Source organism: Tursiops truncatus, chromosome 4 (genome assembly GCF_011762595.2).
Source record: "Tursiops truncatus isolate mTurTru1 chromosome 4, mTurTru1.mat.Y, whole genome shotgun sequence".
Classification (NCBI taxonomy): domain Eukaryota; kingdom Metazoa; phylum Chordata; class Mammalia; order Artiodactyla; family Delphinidae; genus Tursiops; species Tursiops truncatus.
Genome location: NC_047037.1, coordinates 67,209,315 through 67,224,412, shown reverse-complemented (window position 1 = coordinate 67,224,412; position 15,098 = coordinate 67,209,315). Strand labels below are relative to the sequence as shown.

Below are 15,098 nucleotides of genomic sequence, written 5' to 3'. Positions count from 1 at the left end.
ATTTACTTTAGAAATAGTGTGACCTTGAGTGTGTGTCATTTAACCTACTTGAGCTTTATTTTCCATATTTGTGAAATGAGGAGTAATTCTGACCTCAGAAGAACTTTTTGAGAGGATTGGATTAATTCATGTATAACCTCTTTATCCCATATAGCATTTATAATTTGTAAGTGAAAGAACATTTATGAGATATTACTAAATATTTCTTTAATAACTACATTCTCTTTGGTGTGATCCAAGATTTTCTTTATGACCTTTCCTTAAAATGTTGTTACTGTGAAACCTCAGTGTGGATTTTAGTAATAAATGTATCTGCTAGAATACAGACAAATAAGACCTAGACAGAGTAACATCTGTATTAAATGTGTATTAATACTTAAAATGGAGATAAAATATTTTAGTATTGTCTATAACATTTATTTATCAAATATAATCTTAATTTTCACGTAATGCAGCCTAAACTAGTTCTTCATTATGTCATCAATTACTCTACTTTGCAATCTAGTCATACAATGTTGTTCACTAGCTGTTTATCTGTATTCCACAATTTCTGGAAGGGAGCAGTAAATTCTGTGTTCTCTTTCTGACAAACTTACATTTAATATTTGAGTTTTTTGATAAGTATCTAAAATCAGCTAATCATGATTATTTCTCTAAATTGAGACAGGAGAAAAATAACAAGCATGAATGTAAAAGTTATCTGGTAAAAATACCAACCAAACACTGCATTACTTATTTCTTTAGAAAATCAGCCATTGAATCATTCTTCCCTCTGATTTTGCTGCTGTCTCTGACTTCCCTCAGCAAAAGGGAAGACGTATCAAAAACATAAGTGTATTTTTACAATGAGCTCATATTTCTGGCATATCTTTTTTTTTAAAATAGCTCTTTCATTCAATCAAAGATAAACTATGGTTGTGATGTTTTTCTTCCACTTTTTTTTATCATGCTAAAAACAGGTTACAAAGTGTGAAATTGCTCAATTTTATGAGCTTCCCCATGTGGATTTCCTTCAACTATTTTTATGCACATTTTACTAACCAGTTTTCTCTTCATCTCTGCAATCTTATAAAAGGCACAGGATGGTGAGTGTTTGTAATATTGATGATTATGTCTGAGGCATATATTTTTGTGCTTGGGTGTATATAGGAAAAAAGTCATCATGTATCATCTTACAGATAACCACATCCTGATTATTTGGATAGGGAGATATAAAAATAAATGCTGAGTTTAAATACACCCATTTAATGGTTTAAAGCCATGCTTGCAGCCAGTTAACGAAAAGGCCAAGTTCCTAAATATGGCATTTGGTACACTAATGAAAACAAACACCCTGGCACCTGCCACACAAAAGACATTTGATTAACTAGTTGAAACTTGATTGCTACAAAATTAGAAACCGAGGAAATTATAGGGAGGGAAGGAAAAGACCAGGTTCAGCTCCGTTTTCCTATTTTGTTGATAGTGGATAAATATAGCCCATGACTAAACATCTACTCAGCCCCATGTACACTCCAGATCACAGAAAGAACACTCAAAGGATGTTCACTGTGTGAATACATGATAGTGGAGGTGTTTGCAATTTTTTTTAGTACAACTATACTTTTCATTGAGTAATTTTTGAATAACATTCCTCTAATGTGAGGAGCTTCAAAAGAGACAGTGGGCATGGGATCTGCCTTATAAGAAGATTAAGCTCTGAAAGTCCAGCAGTAAAGTAACTGGTTTAATTATATTTAAACTAGGATTAAATGAGAAGTCTGTTAAAATGAAGAAAGATGTTTGCATTATTGAGAATCAGTGCTGCAATGAGTCATTGTTACTGTGAAAAATGATCTCTCAAGTGGGCTCTGTGGGAGAAAGATTGGTTGCCACTGATCTAAACTATCTGCCTTTGAGGGCTGGTGTTGAAGAAAAACAAATCACTCAGGTGACGAAGGAAATTCCTCTTCAACAACGTCTGACTTAGGGATAGTAGATCTAACCATTAGAAATTCACAAAAGGACTGAGTTTTGGGGTTGATTCTTGATAACTTCTGGGATAATTTCTTGATTAGAACTATTCCAGATAGACTCTATCCACCCTATTTTCAACAGAAATTAAAAATAAAGCCTTAATTAAAGATAAAGGACTTTAAAAAAGTAATTATTATTATTTTTAATCCTCTTCTTCTGCTTTGGCATTGCAGACATTTAAGTGAGATTTAACAGGACGTGTTTTGAAGGGTCTCTAGTTCTGACATTGGGAAATGACCGTGTGTACCTGCACACAACACTCCCCAAATCTTCTTTCTCTGAAAACGGGGGTGGTCTTCTAGGCAAGTGGTGGATCAGCTTGGTCCCGCAGTAAATCTGTAAAGCGGAGTAAGTTCTTCTTCAATGTACCCTTTACCCTGCCCCATAAAGTCATGGTCACCCAGGTCTTTTTGATAATAGAGGAAAGCTTCCAGGATAGTAGATAGCAGAATAACTATCATTTTTTATTTTAAAGACGGGCCTAAAAGGGACAGTGGTTAACACCGTCTGTGTGGCTCGCTGTGATACAAAGAGACCTGATCTAGAGGTTCTGAGACTCAGGCCCTGCCTTGGCTCAGCTGCTAATTCACTGTATGATTTTGGACAAACCCTTTCCTCTCTAGACTGAGTAAACTGAGGTTAGTCTCCCTGACCTCTAAAGTTGCTTCTAGCTTTTGTAAAGTCCGTTTCTGAATCCAGCTCTTTTCTGGTGGAAGCACAGACTCTGTATGTAGGTAATGATAATAGTTGGTGTAGGTTTGGCTGGGAAAACCTTTCTGCTGTCCCTCAAATCAGCTGAGTCTATGCATAAGATGTTGCATCTAGGTTTTCACATAAATATGCTTCTCTTGAATTTTAAGTATTTCTAGCTGAAAAGACAGGGCCTTCAAATCTTTGATTTTAAGATTTCATTTATGGTAAGCAATCCCATTTTATAAATGTATTTTAAGAAAGAAAAAATGCTACCGATTAAATTATGCCATGTTATCAAGTGTAAGACAGTCCAACTTCAGAGATGTTAAATGTGCCCAGAATGGATGAAATATGCTATATCTATTTACTTTCAAATGTTTACTTGGATTTTTTTTCATCATGCTTAAGATAGTATACTCAATTCCCCCATACTTTCAAAACAAACATTGTTAGAGCTGAGGGAGGATTCAGATTCCCTAGCATGCAGCAGTTATATCTGCTCTTTTGGGGTCAGAGAAAGAAAGCATTGTACAATATTTAACGCATTATCAGTTATAAATTTTAAAAATCACATAATGTTAAAAAATTTAAAGATTTGATTGATTCCTTATTCCTCTGCATTTGTAGTTAACAGTCTATCAAAGGAAAATAATCATTTGAATATTTTCAGAGTACTCACAAGTCTTAGTGGATACAAAAATCACTATTATCAAAAGCTCCTATTTTGGTTACAAAATAGGAATTTTTGAAAATATAAATTTTCAGATATCAGACACACCACCAGTTTCACATATACACATAGTTTTTTCACATATGTACATATACTTTTCACACAATGTTTTTCTAAAAATCTTTAGATAAACTAATGAGTATTTTAAAAATAAAAATTTTCAGTCAATAAATAGACATTGATCATCAGAAAAGTATTTCTATGATGGTGAGGAAAAACTCAGAATTAGACTTGAAGGATAGGGATAAGTATCCTTGCTGTGCTTGGTAACCTTGAGCAAGATGCTTAAACTGTCAAAATTGTCTAATAAAACTCATTTTATGAACTCACATTTTAATTAATTAATTTTGTTTAATTTAAAATTATTTAATTAATTTACAAATAGCACAAATCATTATGGATTTGCCTTTTTTGTCAAACAAGAGCAATAAAAACATTTACTTTCATATTTAATATTATTTATTAAAACATATAAAGATATACATTTATCTGTGAAAAAACACTGCATCATTTTTATTCTTATTTTGTCATAGGTGAACTTTTCAATGGAGACTTTAAATTTTGCATGGAAACCTTCTGAAAACTATAAGATAATATGGAAAGATTAACTACACGGTATAAAAATGATTATTTCTGAGCTGAAGGCAAGTGTTTGACGACAAGTCCTTCCAAGGAAAGTAAAGCTTATACTCAACAACCACCTAGGGAATCTGGGGCCATTGATAGAGACAATCAGCAAAGCTTATGTTAAACAATCAAGAGGATACATAACAGTTTGACATGATACAGATAATCTTGATATTTCACTGAGTGACATTTGAACAGGGTATTAAGTTTGTGTCTAGTTTTCATTGATGAGAGAAGCAACCAGATGCTTGAGACACTTTCCTGCTAGAAAGCAGAGACTTGGACGCTGGAGTCTCTTCTTTATTGGTGCTGCAATTCCACTGCCTATGGTGCAATCGGCTCCACAAACAAGAGAACTAAGTGTGGCTTTGGCACTTAGAACTTCAGAAGTGGGGATTAGTTTTGGATCCTCATAAAGTCAAATACTAGATTTAAAATCACTGAGGATTTTCACCCAAGAGCAACTGAATTACAACTGGTAGTTTCTGTCACTAGCATACATATCATCTATATCATTCTCACAGAAATACATCTGAGAAATACTCATGGTGTTTAGCCGTTTGTTTAAAATTCTCTTTATGAAATTTGCTATTTTCAGTGCATTGTGTGATGGGTATTTGCTTTATATTTTGAGTGTGATTTTGAAAGGAAGGTGCAAATTGAGACTGAGAAATTTAACATTTCCTTTTTTTTTAAGAAATGAAAATGTCAGGAATGTATTCTTTCTCATTTCTCATTGCTCTTCCGTTGGCAGTAGTTAATTTTCCGAAGCCACATAGCCAGTTAGAAGAAGAGCCAGAACAACAATATAATGCTTTCAGACTCTCAGTTTCATGCTCCTTCAAGTATAACTTATTCGTAGAAGTATAAACATTTTCCCATCTCCAAAACAGATTGCTTATTAAGTCAAATGTTTATGGATGAGGTGTTCTTAATGTGACAGACACCTGCATTTTAAAAAGACTTTCCCTGGGGGGCTTCCCTGGTGGTGCAGTGGTTAAGAATCTGCCTGCCAATGCAGGGGACACAGGTTCGAGCCGTAGTCCGGGAAGATCCCACATGCCGCAGAGCAACTAAGCCCGCGAGCCACAACTACTGAGCCCGAGTGCCACAACTACTGAAGCCCGTGCACCTAGAGCCCGTGCTCCAAATGAGAGAAGCCACCACGATGAGAAGCCCACGCACCGCAACAAAGAGTAGCCCCTGCTCACTGCAACTAGAGAAAGACTGCGTGCAGCAACGAAGACCCAACACAGCCAAAAAAAAAAAAAAAAAAATTCTTCGAAATGAATTTCCCTGAATGCTAAAAATCAGGAAGAATGATTATTTACTGGTATACATGTGTTAACTGATTTTATTCTGTCTGGCAACATTTTTGTTCTTTTTCAGACACTACTGCCATAAATCATAAAATTTTGTTGTTAAATGTCTCAATTTTTTTTTCTATTTGGAATTTTCAATCATACTACTAGTATCTTTCTTGCACAAAGTTAAGAAGGCAGAAACCTACAATAACACTAGTAAGATCCCACTATTAAAAAGCCCAGGTATGTATGTTTAACAAACTATTTAAATGTTACTGTAAACTCCTTGACGGTAGGAACTATGACATGTTCACTATTGTATCTCAGCACGCAACATAACGCCTGGCAGAGAGTCAACATTATGTGTTGAATTAATGAATGAATGAAGCAGCCCTATGTAGTAGGTAAACAGAAATGTGGGACAGATATTAACTTCCCAGTTTTATTGATATGGAAACTAAGGCTTAGAGATGGGAAGAGATTTGCCCAAGTTTTACACCTACAGTAATATATGATGAAGTTCATGCCAGAATCCCAGTATGTCCATTAATGTTTCACATCACAGATTCTCATTCTAATGAAAGAGACATGCATCATTATTCCCTAATCATTGTGCCAGTAAAGTGTCAGATTTCTCCTTATCAAACACTAATTTGTGCTCAGATCCCTGAATTATTATAAGTTTCTTCATATAAAACTATGTTATCTAGAAAGACAAGAGAACTTGGTGTATGATTGCGTGCAATTCTGGTAAGGGAATTTGTTCTTTAACTCTAATAATGAATAATGGGAAAAATAAGAATCTTCAAAACTAGAGATAGGGAAAAGCTGGTAGAGTTGCACATAAACATTCTGTTTAGCCATTTGATACGGAGGTCATTTTTATGTGGTATAAAAAGGCTTTCAAAGGGTAAAGTTGGATAACTGCAGTTAAACATAGCATATATTAGCATCAGGGTAATGTGGAATACTACCACCTCCTTCACCCTTCACCCCACTTTGTACTTATATATACTATTTAATAAAATAGAATTATAGCAGGGTGATAGAAAATAAAATGTAATAAAGAAAGTAATATTGATTGGGGGAAGGAAATTTTACTAAAGAGAATTATAAATGGCAATCGCTTTTAACATTTAATGTTACAGTATATTATGCATTATTATTAATTTCAGCCACAATATTTTATGAAAATATTAGCATACAACTACAAAGAATATTATAATGAGAAGAAAACAAAGGGAAGAAATCTGTTATACTTAAAACATAATTATTCTTCAAACTCTAGTTATATTAACAAAACTAAATTTTAATTGATTTTAATATGATTTTATATGATTTATATTTTGTTTTATAGTTCATAAGATATCTCTATTAAATATTTTTTTTAAAATCACTAATTATGTTGTTACAGTCATGATTTTCCCATAGTTTTTGTAATATTGACAGTGTAGCATACTCAGGCTGTGTCATGGAAGCAGAGCCAGCCTGAGTGTTACAGGAATTAAGGAGCTTGTTACAGGAACTAGACCTTACACAAGCATGGGAGCAGTCAGGGAGGGATGGACTGCCAAGGAGGTAGAGGAGGAGATGTCACTTCCTAAACCTCTTAGTGCCCCAGCATCGATGGACAAGTCAGAGTTTGCAAGGAAATGCAACCACCAAAGTGGGACCACAGGGAAGCCATGGAGAGGTCCATGGAAAGCCACAGCTATTACTTGGTGGGTCAGCAGCCAAGTTCTCAGTGGTGGCCCAGGTGATATTTTAAACGTGCATTTTTCACATGTTTAGAGTCTTATGTGTCATAGGAGCATAGGGTTTTAGAAAGGAAGGAGGCTCTCATTAGAAACTGTGGAATTTACCATCCTCAATAGATGGAAAGAGCCAGACTCAGAGGTAATTAACTTGTCCGAGGGAGAGGAAATGAAGGAGAGATGTAAAATGGATTAAGAGGAGGAGGCATGGCAGAGGGCTTGTTTCTGCAGGGAGTGGGTGCTTTGTTCTGAGACCAGAGCTGATGAGGCATTGATAAGGGAGAAGAGGCAAGGCTGAGCAACAGCCAGTTCAAACCAGCCAAGGCACCAGCAATTACTGGCTGGTGATGCTAACCATTGCTCCAGAGAGGTACCCTGAAAATTATTTGCAGAAAGAAGGAGGACTCAGCTAAAAATATCTCTAGTCAGAGAGATCTTTAGGCACATGGGAGTTGGCCTGTGTAGAGCCATGCCTAGGGTTAGGAGGGAACTTGTGACTCATCATTTGTACCCACACAGACTCTAGTTTTACTGAGGAGAGAAAAATGCCCCTAGGAAGCTGAGTAAAAGCTGTTGAAGACAGGACTGGGATTAAAAAGCTGGTTTCCTGACTCCAAAGCATGTGTTCCTCTGATAACACCATTGAACCTAAGCAAACTCTGTCTGATGTGTAGAGATCACAGTGGATGAAATATTGGCAAGGAGGTTAAGTTAGATGATGTCTAAGGATTAGCCCCAAGATTCTGTGATACTGAGTCCTCATTCTCTAATATAGGGAAAAGTGACTGATATGGGAGCTTCCCCAGGTCATTCTCACATTCAGTATCACTGGCACTTTTAGTTCTTTCATCTCTTTCAATAATAACAAATGTTGTCGAGCCCTACTGTGTGCTTAAGCTTGCATGAAGTTGCACAACTACATAGTGACACAGTTGGGGTAATATTTTGAGACTGCTTACTTTGAGTTCTGTTCATTTGAGACAAGCTCAACCAATCTAAGTTTATTAATTAATGTTCAAATCATTGAAAGTATTTGAATAAGAAGTTAAAATTATAACCCTGAGGTCCCCATACCTAGTCTACTAAACATATCTGCTTCTTTACTGCCCATGATTCATTGTATCGGAATCAGTTTAAAACCCTGAGAAATAAAGGGTGAAAGCAAATAACCTTAAATACCTTAAATAACTTATTGAATGAAGCCACAGTACAATTCACTTATAAAGAGGAGACGAATACATATCTGCAGGAAGCTCTTCTTAGAAAAGTTCTATTAAGAGTGATGAAGAGTAGTACCAAAGTAAAGAGAAGACACAAAATGTGCTGATGCTTGTGGGAGACCATTAAATATAGTGCTATCAATTCCATAGCTTACATGAGCACTAAAATCATCATAAATCATTGTTTAAATTATCTAATTTCTAGAAAGATAACTCAGAAATAAATAATAATCTCATTCCTAAACCTATAATATCTATAATTGTAATTCAAAGGAGCTATATTTTGTTTTGCTAGAACTGAATTTATTGAGTGTACACTATTTCCACAGGTCAAAACCTGAAACAAAATTTTAAATTTCTTCTTAAACAGAACTCAAATGTATGTTTCAGATTAACTCTTATTTCAATAACTTAATAGCAAGAGCTCTTCAAATACTGAAGAATAGACATTGATCTAAGTCTACTCTAAGCTATGTTATTAATATTATACTTGCCTATTTGAGTTTTGTAAGCATAAAATCAGATGATAATATGGGTTTGAAGAATATAGAATACAGAATTTTATTAGTTTAGGGATGTTTCCTAAGTTCCAATTGTAAGAGAAATACAGATAAGAGAAAAACTTTCTTTTCTAGCTAGGTTTTTAAAATTAGGCTACTTTGTACATTTAAGAATTTCCTAACACTGGATATATTTGATGAAAGCAAAATTAATACATCTAACACACTTATAGGATTATTATCTTGAGTTCCCTTTCTCTCTGTTTTAAAATAGAATATAAAAACAAAAGTAATATAATAAATATAAAATGCCTGAGCAAACAATTATCTCCACCCTAAGTTTGCATTACAAAAATATCTTAGATTTTTTACTCATTTTTAGAGAGGAAAGTATTTCCAAAAACATTTCTGACTTTAGCTAAATCAAGATAAAATCAAAACATTTAAAAAGTATGTGAAATTTTTTTAAAAAGTTAAAAGGAAAAAGCCTAACTCTTCATCAGCTTTTATATTTAACTTACCTTGTGAAAAATCAGGAGATTCTCACTTTAGAGTCCTGTCTGTGCAGTTTCTCCCAAACTCAGCTCTGATGGTGAGTTTTTGCTCTGAGTTTTTATAGTCTCAGTTATACACCCCTTACTCCAATCCCTGCCTTTGCTTTCTCTTACATCATTTCTACAGATTTTCCACTGAACATTTTCCCAAGCTTCTCCTCAATCTCTCTCTCTCTCTCTCATCCTTTTTCCTCTGTCTTTCCCAGTCTCTATCTCTCTTTCTCTGTTTCCTTCTCCTGTTCTTCCTCTCCATATTTATTCTATCTACTGCTTTGACCATGGAATTTAAGTAGCAAAAGGAGCATGGGCTCCGGAAAATTTAAGTATACATTTAGTATTGTGTTCAGCCTTAGACCCATCACTTCTTCCTGAGGTTTTAGTCCAGCTCTGATAATTACAACTCACATTTGGGAAATAAAACGCACTAAGATTTATTAAAAAGAAAGTCACTAGGATATTTCAAACTAAGATTTAGGGAAACAAAATCAGAAATGCAAACTGATTTATTGATGTATATTTTGGACCCTTAAATAAATGATCATGTATGGAAATGGTGAGTAGTTTCAGCCTCAGTCAGGTGCGGCAGCCCTGTCAGTGAAACTGACAGCTACTTTGTAATTAACATTGCTATACTGGGAAGGCTGTCACTAACAAACCTATAAATACTGAACTGGACATGTGGGCTATAAATGCAGTCGTTGTAATCATTTTTATCTTGCTCTTGTTCTCCAGTATTTTAATTTCCTTTTAATCAAAACATCCCTGCTTGTGTCTGAAATTTTCCTTCATTCCCATTTCCTACTAATCACATTTGTAACTTTACATACACGAATTATAAAAAATAAGTTATTATAAGTTATTAAGTCCTAAAGGTAATATGTTGTCAGATGATTATTAGCTCATTTAATTCACCAGTAGATCCCCATTTAACAGATAAAGAGATTGAGTCTCATGAGTTAATGAGATCACACAGCTAGGAAGTAGCAGCAGAGCCAGTTTTCTAACACAGATCGTAATTCCATATCCAGTTTTCTTCCCACGACTTCACTCTGTCTCACTATTTAAAAAGTTGGAAAAGAGAATCCAAATCAGATTATGTTTTTGCACAAATAGAAATAAATTTGTTCTTTTTGGTTTTGCTTTAAAAGGCATTTAAAATGCTACTCGCTTGTATAGGAACTAGCACATGGTTAATTTAGATCTAGATGGAGAACTGACCGGAGCACACTGAATTGGTGGGACAGTAAAATGCTTCATTTTTGTGAAGGGCTTCCAGGGATAACATATGTCTCAACAAGCTTGAAATTTGAGTAGTTGGCAGTGATAGTTCACAAGTCAAGATAAAAATACAGCCTAATCGTGTCCTTGTTTAGACATTACTGCCATAAAACAATTACGTTAACTTGAATCCACATGCTGGAAACTCTCAATATAGATTTAACGGATTCATCATAATGCTACTAGAAGCCAATATTCTTGACGTACCTTCTACCCTTATTGGAAATGCCTCCCTTAGCATGCTGACAAGTGATATCTGTGGCTGATTTATTCCAGATCTGTCCCTGCTTAGACAGTCCAAAGATTCCACCCTATTTGTGGATTTTGTTGACCTAATTCAAAAGTTTGACTTAACTGTTCTTTAGCAACAGTTTATTCCAGGAACAAAACCATGGTACATTTAAGCCATTCATATGGGCTTCTGCACATTACAAAGCCCTATGTAAATGACTTATGCATTTATACATGATAAAGAAATTCTGTTACTTAAAAGAGAGACTAAAATAGAAGCATATGAAGAGATAGAAAGAGAATAAACACCCAATAATAGATGAAGAGATTAACATGAAAAAGAGAAAAAAAATTACTGAAAACTTATATCATTATTTAATTCTCATAATAACCTTGCTAATGAGGTATTATTATTCATATATAACAGATGAGAAAACTAAAGCTCAAATATGTGAAAGGGATAGCCCAAGTGCTCACAGCTTAAAATTGATGATGAGAACAGGAGCTGAATCTCGCTTTCTTTATCAGTCAGGATTCTGGCAAGAAAGAGGTGGCACACTCAAATTGAGAAATTTGAGAATAATTTAATGTGGGCAGGTGTGGAGGAACCAGAAAGTATCATGCAGTATACTGAACCCCCATTAATAGCCAGGTATTCCTAAACCTGAAGGAATAAAAGTGAGATTACAGGGACCCAGAACAGAGGGATCTTAGTGGAGAAAGTTGCCTGGCAGAAGTGGAACATTTCATCAAGGGACACAGGTAGTCAAGAGTGATCTACAGGGGAGGGAACCTAGGAAACAAACACTGACATTTCACTTTGCTTCCTGGATACAATCTCCTATTGTGTTTACCGCTGGTCAAACCCTGAGAGATAAAGGACCCAGCACGTTGTTTAACCTCAAAATTGCGCTAAGAGACATACAAATGGGTTCCTTTGTAAAGATCAACATGACTGCAAATGCCACCATTACCCACACTATTATGCCATACTTCCTAATGCTTTTTTTCAAGTCAGGTTTATTGAGGGATAATTTACATACACAAAATTCACCCTTTCAAAGTGCACAGTCTGATGAGTTTTGACAAATGTAGACAGTATGTAGCCTCCACTACAATCAAGATAAAGACCATGTCTATAAACCCCCCCCCCCAATTTCCCTCCTGCCCTTTACAGTCAATCTTCTACCCCACCCCCAGGTCCTGATAACCACCAATCTGATTTCTGTCCCTATAATTTTGCCTTTTCCAGAAGGCTGTGAGAAATTATACAGTATATAATCTTTGGTGTCTCGCTTCTTTCACTTAGAATAATGCTTCTGACTGAGATTTATCCATATTGTTAAATGTATCAGCACTTGGTTTCTTTTTAATAATGAGAGTGTTCTATTGGATGGATGTGCCACAATTTGCTTATTCATTTACCAGTTGGTGAAAATTTGAGTTGCTTCCAGCTTTTGGTGATTATGAATAAAGCTGCCATAAACATGAATATAGCGGTCTTTGAGTGGATATATGTTTTCATTTCACCTGGGCAAATACATAGAAATGGGATTCCTAGATCACGTGGCAAGTGTATGTTTAACTTGATAGGGTATAGTCAAACTGATTTCCATAGTGGCTCTACCATTTTGCATTTCCACCAGAAATGTATGAGAGATCCAATCACTCAGCATCCTTGCTAGCATTGGACAGTCATCGCCATTTTCAAAACTTTAGCCATTCTAATAAATGTATACTGGTATCTTATTGTGTTTAATTTGTATTTTCATAAAAACTAATGATGTTGAGAATCTTTTCACGTACTTACTTCCCCTTTGTATATCTTCTTTGGTGTAGCGTCTGTTTAAAACTTTTGCTTAATATTCAGTTGTGAGAGTTCGCTATATATTCTAGATACAAGAATTTTTATGATTTATGTTTTGCAATTTTTTTCCCCATTCTGTAGCTTGTCATTTCATTCTCATAGTTTCGTTTCACAGAGCAGGCATTTATAATTTTGATGAAGTACAATTAGCCATCTTTTAAAAATGGAGCATGCTTTATGTACCCTAAGAAATCTTTCCCTCACTCAGGTTTGTAGTGATTTTTTTCTTGTGTTTCCTTCTAGAAGTTTTCAAAATTCTTTTGGCTATTCTAGGTCCTTTACATTTCCGTATAGATTTTAAGATCAGCTTATCAATGTACAAAAAAGAACTATCTGGGATTTTATTGGGATTTCATTGAATCTATAGATCAATTGGAGGAAAAATGACATCTTAAAAGTATTCTGGGGCTTCCCTGGTGGCGCAGTGGTTGAGAGTCCGCCTGCCGATGCAGGGGACACGGGTTCGTGTCCCGGTCCGGGAAGATCCCACATGCCGCGGAGCGGCTAGGCCCGTGAGCCATGGCCGCTGAGCCTGCGCGTCCAGAGCCTGTGCTCCGCAACGGGAGAGGCCACAGCAGTGAGAGGCCCGCATACGGCAAAAAAAAAAATGTATTCTGATGTGTGAACATAGTATGTTTCTCTTTCATTTAGATCTTTGATTTCTCTTTACAATGTTTTTAAATTTCAAAACTGTACAAATCTTGTATGTATTTTGTTAAATGTATCACTAATTATTTGATGTTTTTTGATGCTATTATAAATGTAGTTTCTAAAATTTCAATTTCCAAGTGGACATTCCTAGTTTACAAAAATACAATTGATTATTGTATATTGATCTTTTATTCTGTGATCTTGGTAAACTTATTTATCAGTTCTAGTAGGTTTTTACAGACTAAACAGGATTTTCTATGTATATAAAATTCTCTTGTTTGGGAAGAAAACCTGTTTTGTATCTTCTGTTTCAACCTGTATGTAATTTTTTATTGCCTCAGCCAACTCTGCCAGTGCAATACTGAATAGAAGTGGAGGGTGAACACCCACGCCTTGTTCCTGATCTTGGGGTGAAGAAGGCTTTCATTTTTCACCATTAAATATGATAATGTAGGATTTTTATAGCTGCCCTTTATCAGGCTGCGGAAGTTCCCTTCTGTTATTAGTTTTCTGAAAGCGAATTGTAACTTTGCTTTTCTGAGATAAACTCTATTTGATCACAACGTATTATTCTTTTTCTACATTGCTGGATTTGGAGTGCTAAAACTTTTTAAGGATGTTTATTCATGAGGGAGATAGGCTTTTCAGTTCCTTAAAATATATTTTTTTAGGTGTTGGTATGAGAGTTATGGTGGTCTCATAAAATGATTGGGAAGAATTATACCCTTGTCTTAGTCCCTTCATGTTGTTAAAACAAAAATACCATAGACTGGAAGGCTTAAAAAACAAGCATCTATTTCTCATGTTCTGGAAGCTGGGAAATCCAAGAATAAGTTGTCTGACCATTTGGAGTCTACTGGGGGCCTACTTCCTGGTTCATAGATGATGAACTTCTCAATGTGTCCTCACATGACAGAAAGTATGAGAGAGGTCTCTGGGGTGTCTTTTATAAGAGCACTAATTCCATTCATGAGGGTTCCACCATCATGACCTAATCACCTCTCAAATACCCCCACCTCCTAATACTATCCCATTGGGGGTTAGGATATCAACATATAAATTTGGTGGGGGGTGGGGAACTAATATTCAGCCCATAACAACTTTCATCTATTTCCTGGAGGAGTTTGTATGGAATTTGTGTTATTTTCTCCTGAAATGTTTGGTAGAATTTGCCAATGAAGTCATCTGTGACATTAGTTGCCTTTGTGGGAAGGTTTTTAACTAAAATTTCAAATTCTTTAATAGGTGTAGGGCTAATCATTTTACCTTTTTCTCCTGAGTGTACTCTTATAGTTTGCATTTTTCAAATCATATGTCCATTTCATTAAATTATTAAATTAAAATGATTTATATTATTCTTTTTTTTGCTTTTGTTATTTGTACAATCTGTGATGATATCCTCTATTTTATTCTTAATTCTGGCATTCTTTTTCTTCAGTCTTTTTTTTCTTGATCAGTCGTTCTAAAATTTTATCAATTTTGTTTGTTTTTTTAAAGAATCAGCATTTGTTTTCATTGATTTTCTCAATTTTCATCCTTTTATTTCAGTAATTTTGGCTATGTTTTGTTTCCGTCCTTTTTTTCTGATGGGGGTTTACTTTGTTCATCTTTTTCAATTTTCTTAACATGGATACTTAGATTATTGATTATAGATATTTCTTTTCTTCTAATAT

General features: G+C 35.1%; 1 protein-coding gene across 3 annotated transcripts in view; it reads right to left on the bottom strand.

Moving 5' to 3' along the window:
* OSTN (osteocrin) overlaps positions 1–9,463 on the bottom strand; it is a 36,974-nt gene extending 27,511 nt beyond the window's left edge. Inside the window, exon 1 of one of the 3 annotated variants that reach the window (XM_073804024.1) lies at positions 9,366–9,463. The gene's annotated coding sequence lies outside the window, so the exon portion shown is untranslated. Of the gene's footprint in view, positions 1–2,263; positions 2,347–9,365 lie in introns of those variants that run through there. The other 2 variants (XM_004325929.4, XM_073804025.1) reach the window with 2 other exon arrangements.
* Positions 9,464–15,098: the final 5,635 nt, after the last annotated feature.